The sequence below is a fragment of the Lytechinus variegatus genome, chromosome 12, assembly GCF_018143015.1.
Source record: "Lytechinus variegatus isolate NC3 chromosome 12, Lvar_3.0, whole genome shotgun sequence".
Lineage (NCBI taxonomy): Eukaryota > Metazoa > Echinodermata > Echinoidea > Temnopleuroida > Toxopneustidae > Lytechinus > Lytechinus variegatus.
In genome coordinates this window covers 21,358,904-21,365,153 of record NC_054751.1, presented here as the reverse complement: position 1 = coordinate 21,365,153, position 6,250 = coordinate 21,358,904, and the positions used below count along the sequence as shown (strand labels likewise).

Genomic DNA, 6,250 nt, shown 5'->3' with positions numbered 1-6,250 from the left:
TTGAAAGGTATAATACCGTTACAGGACATCAGCCAACAAGCGCCAAGAAGAGGAAAAAGATTCCTTTGTAAAGATCAGATTCGCCTCGGTAGCCGCTATTCTCAAAACACCCGTGTTCTCATTTATAATTATGCACATTTTCAGGATACGGCGACTATGATTGCATCAAAAGAATGCTCGCGTTAATCGTCCATTTCTTATAGGTCCATGCTTACACTAATCATTAGTTCTGAGTGTTTTAAAAGAGTAGTTGAATTCTTGACAATTTCGATGGCTCATGGCAAATATTGCATTCTGGGTGAAGAAGCGGGAATTATTTAAATATTTAAGGCGTTTAAGAATGACACTGGTACTTTGATTTGAAAAGTTCCAATGATCACATTGCAATATGCAGTTTACAGTTTTTCCCAAATTTGTTGAGTTTCGACAAAGTCAAAGGGATATTTCTTTCACGAGGCACGTTTACCGATACACTGTACAAATATACCAGGCTTTGAGTAAGTATAGCGGGAAGTATTTGTCCGAGGTTGGACTGCCATCATTGACGTCACAGAATAGTAAATTTTTGTCAGTGGACGTTTCATTTTCAACATCATCGCAAAATAGTGAAAATATGTTTGGTCACATGATGCTATTTAGACCAATCAGCATACAGGATTTACTTTATTGCCGCCAGAAAACTAGCTCAATCGTGAAAAATCAGAACTTAACATTTAAACATACTGCATAAACCCTGTAACCATGGTAACAGTCCACTTATACAGAAATACAAAATATGCGATTTGCGAAGAGTGAGGTATTCTTTGAAGATCATAACTTTCATCCTTTGTCCAATTTCTTTCAAACTTTTGCCATCTAGTCCTGTCGTTTGTTTTCGAAACAAATATGTTATTATTGAAGGAAAAGTTCAACAAACCTGCTTTGATAAATGAAATTTCGATAAAAATATTGGTGAAAGTTTGATGAAAACCCATCGAAGAATAAGAAGAATATATATTTCAAAGTTTAAAGCGGATTCCCATTATGACTTTGTAACAAAACTCCTTCAAACCCCAATTTTAGGAAAATATGATGAATAAAAATATTTTGCTTATATAAGGGGTGTGAAATTTAATAATGTGTCTGATGATCTTCTGTATAAATATAATCACTTTCAATTTTTTTTGATAAAGGGGGAAACTTTTGAATTTATATTACACAACATAATAGGAGCTGCTCGTCTGTGATGTCTAAGAACTTTGATAATTCACTTATCCCGTGACGGGTTCTCATTAAAGCTTTACCATTTTGTTTTCTCTATTCTCTGCGCTTTGATTTAAACAAACTTATACTTAGGGTGAACTTTCCCTTTAAAACTCGGAAACAGTTTTCATTCTTCTTCCGATGCATATATTAGGGGGTTCCTATCCATACCCAAACTGAGAAAATGATTCACGTACATTCAATGTTACATTAGAAGGGGAAATGTATTGCAAATATCCGCTCAGGCTTATTCTGACATTATTAGCTATGACAGTCCTCATGTTCCTTTTCTCCGTTCCACTATAATAACAGGTGGAACGCTAGGCTTGAATTACCAACTCAATCATTTAAAATATGGACTGAATACAACTCACTGAATTTATAATATACATTTAAAAATACAATGATATTTTGGAATAGATTTCTATACACACAATAGTAATAGTTTACAATATAAATTCATAAATAAAACATCTGAGATGACACAAGCACTCTGGAAAGTCGTTAAATAAGACATCAAATTTGATACAAACACAAATTCATGTATGCGAATACCAGCTTCTCCATCCGAACATCATTATATTCAGATGCACACTCACTCACCCTCACACACTTTCAATAAATAAGGAATTATTGCTGTTGCACATGCAGCAGATGGGATATCAAGAATGGAGATAATAAATAGGTAGGAGTCCAATGGCCACGCCCCGCTCCCATGATCCCTTTCAACCGATTCTGCACGTTAATACCATCGATATAATGTAAAATGGATAGAGTAATACCACACTCTTAACTGGGTCCACTGGAAACACTTTAATGTCCCCCAAAGGGTCGAGCGCACAAAGTTCCACTCTCTACGCTTGTTCTTTCGTGGTGACATGGTTGATCTGGCCCCCATACACTGTTGATGATGTCATGGAGTACTTTTTCCTGTAGCTTCAAGGTCGTCTGCGTGTGCGGCATCATACAACGAGCTCTATCCAGTATTTTGATATCGATGGTTAATACCCGTTGTGTCACGAAGGTTCTTGCATTTCTTTCCGAATGTACGTCATTGTCAGCAAGCGTAGTTGGCGCGAAAATGTCACAAGAGTTCTTAAGAGTAAGTGATTGGCTCTGTCAGTATCCACTGCACCACTACTAACGGGGTTGTAGTCCACCTCACTGAGGACAATTCGTGGAAGAGCTGGCTCCGTAGATGGCCCTGCCAGTCTTATCTGCATAAAGAAAAAGAAGAAGCAAACATTAACGTGTTAATCCATTTCCCTACTTGGTCTTACTTGCCTGAATATTGATAACACCTTATGTAGGCCCTATATTTATTTCTCCGTTTTGATGATAATAGCGCTTAGAAAATGACCAAACATTCTTAATAAGTGTTGAAGTATGATAACGTTTTGTACGTCCGATGTTTGGTTTCTAACTCTTAGCCAAAGTTAAGGGTTCCTTCTACTTCAGGAATCTGCAATATATAGAAATAATAGGCCTTATTTTCAATCACCTTTCCTCCTTATTTTAAAGGACAAGTCCACCCCAACAAAAACTTGATTTGAATAAAAAGAGAAAAATTCAACAAGCATAACACTGAAAATTTCATCAAAATCGGATGTAAAATAAGAAGGTTATGGCATTTTAAAGTTTTGCTTCATTTCACAAAACAGTTATATGCACATCTCGGTCAGTATGCAAATGAGGAACTGATGACATCACTCACTCACTATTTCTTTTGTATTTTATTATATGAAAATATGAAATATTTTTATTTTCTCGTCATTGTCATGTGAAATGAAGTTTCATTCTTCCCTGAACACGCGGAATTCCATTATTTTAACATTTTGTGCTTCAGGCAAGGAGGTCCTAATCGTCAAACTCGTAAAAATTGAAATATTGTATAATTCAAACAATAAAAACAAAAGAAATAGTGAGTGAGTGACATCATCGACTCTCTCATTTGGATGGAACTGGCTCGTTCATATAGCTATTTTGTTCAAAATAAGAGAAATTTTGAAATGTCATAACTTTCTTATCTTACATCCGATTTTGATGAAATTTTCAGCATTGTGCTTGTCTGATTTTTCTCTATTGATTCAAATCAACATTTTTCTGAGGTGGACTTGACCTTTAAAGAACCTTCTCTATTGTTCCTAGTGTCCCAGTGTAGAACTTACCCTTGCTTCTATGTCGTTAAAGAGTACTGTGACATCGTTTTCGAGGTCTTCAAATCCCTTCTGGCCGTCGAAAGACATGTAAAATCTGTGTAGGCCTGGCCACCGAGTCTCTCTTTCTGTCATGTCATGCAGTGGTTCGACTAACTTTCCAAATTCACCTTTAGCGTTGCTAGAATTGATTGTTTCTGCAAAGGTGAAAATCAAAGTGAAATTGATTAAATGACACTCTACTACACATTGCTGGCTACTTTCACCGTCACCACTGGTACCCACTGGCGTAGAGATGGGGGGGGGGGGGGGGTCATGCGGGCGGTCATGTAGCATAAACATTTAACAATCAAGAAAACGGAAAGAGAAAAATGAAAGAAAAAGAAAGGAAAAGGGTAAAATATGTTTTATTGTATTTTATCTCAAACTTTAGCACAAAATTGTGTTTTCTTTTATTTTTGCTCGCTCGCTTAGCACTCTCGGAACTCAAAGTCCTCCATTCATTACGCTACTTGCCTTCATCTTCATTGCATTCCAAATGATTTACTGCACGTGATGTATGTCAGGGCTAATGATAAGGAGACTTTTTTCTGAATTCCAGAAAGTAACACAGAAGGAAAATACATTTTATTGGTTACAATATGGAAGAAATTTCTTTATCGACCAAGTATTGAATAAAGTAACTATGCCATAGAATAAAGTTGACTAAACATGCAGGCCTGGTTTCGTTATACTCTCAGATTAAATCACACGAAAACGAACTCTCGATCTGGGGACCGTTTCATGGAAGTTGTCCGCACTGACAATACTTGATTTTCGCCAATAGTAACAGTCAGAAGAGCAACAATCTCAGCCAATCAAAACCAAGGATTTCGCTGAATTTGTCAGCTCTGACAATTAAAGGACAAGTCTACCCAACAAAACTTGATTTGAATAAAAAGAGAAAATTTCAACAAGCATAACACTGAAAATTTCATCAAAATCGGATGTAAAATAAGGAAGTTATGACATTTTAAAGTATCGCTTCATTTCACAAAACAGTCATATGCACATCTCGGTCGTTATGCAAATGAGGGAACTGATGACATCACTCACTCACCATTTCTTTTGTATTTAATTATATATGAAATATAAAATATTTTGATTACTCGTCATTGTCATGTAAAATGAAGTTTCATTCCTCACTGAACACGTGGAATTCTATTATTTTAACATCTTGTGCTTCAGGCAAGGAGGTCCTCATCATCAAATTCGTAAAAATTGAAATATTGTATAATTCAAACAATAAAAAAACAAAAGAAACAGTGTGAGTGAGTGACATCATCGACTCTCTCATTTGGATGTAACATGGCTCGTTCATATAACTATTTTGTTAAAAATAAGCGAAACTTTGAAATGTCATAACTTTCTTATTTTACATCCGATTTTGATGAAATTTTCAGCATTGTGCTTGTCTGAATTTTCTCTATCGATTCAAATCAACATTTTTCTGAGGTGGACTTGACCTTTAAGTTACTGCTGACAGCTTTCACGTAACACCGGGCTGGTCCACTTTCTACACACATGATATTAATGGAGTGGACCTTTCACCTACAAAGCGCCAGAAGCTCCTTGCTAATACCTACTTCGATCATAATGACAAAATGCATCATGAATGGATCCGACGCCATCCAGTCACCCCAAACCATGGCTAATCTACCTCAAAGCTTCCAATCAAATGCGAAGCAATTCTGTTGAAATCCTCTTAATATCCACACAAAGAGATGAGAATACTGTCGTTTGGGCCTCTTACAGACAATTCCTGGTGACCCGCTAAACAGTACAGTCAATGACGAGACTAGACCTATTTTTCTTTTTGACATTAAGTGAAAAAAGTCATAAAAGCAGTCCTTCAGACCAAGAGCCATGACATTTTCTTTGCTTTGAAAGAACGCTAGCTCGTCCAATGGCGATTTTTTTTCAAAGCGCAAAATGGGCACTTTCAGAATTCACCACCATAACCATGGACTTAGAATGCCTGATCAGAAACATGTCGTTCACTGATATCACCATGCGATCTTGGGTGACTACACATGTGGCGGGCCCCTTTAATTTCCAAGTAGAGGAAAATAGTACCATGACTTCTTATTGCAACATTTTGTTTTACCTGTGTCACAAACGATGCTTAATACTTACCGACATAAAAAGCAGTGTCAATGGCGAGAGTGGCGTCACTGAAGTAGTGGGATCTTGGCAGCGTTCTCCTCCTGATACGTCCCCTTCTAATCTATTCCTTTCCTGTTTAAAAAAAGAAAGAATTTTAACACTAAAAGCTTGAAATTTATTTGATAAAGGCCTTATCCTAGTCATCAGCACGACCATTGTTATTTTTCATTAAAATAATACTTACGTACTTATTTCGTTTAATAATTTGTAAACAGTTGGTAAGTAGTGCGTCGTTTTTCAACTTGGGTTAAAAAAAAACATGCACTACTACGGCTTGGGTAAACCCTACGATTTCCCCTTTATTTTACATATTTCACATTATCTCCTCCTGACCTTGACATATATGATGTGGATTGTATTTTCCATGACATATGTTGTGCTCAGAGGGAGGCAAGATCCAATTTGAAAATCTGAAAATTTGTGTACAAAACAAATGGAGAGTTGTACCAAAATCAGCCATTTTGAAGCACGTATGCCAATTTGAGGATGCCCATAGAAAGTACAACAAGAGTTTTCAAACTCTCACACTTGCTTATTTCATAACCGATTTTGATGAAACTTTTTTTAAAAATTGTTCCTATCATTTTACTCTTTCCAATAAGATTACTTTACTTCTTGGGTTTTGGTTTCCTTTCAGAACGCAAAAG

The 6,250-nt window shown here is 36.3% G+C and overlaps 1 pseudogene; it reads right to left on the bottom strand.

Annotated features, from left to right (window-relative positions):
* Positions 1-1,117: 1,117 nt before the first annotated feature.
* LOC121425335 overlaps positions 1,118-6,250 on the bottom strand; it is a 5,857-nt pseudogene continuing 724 nt past the window's right edge.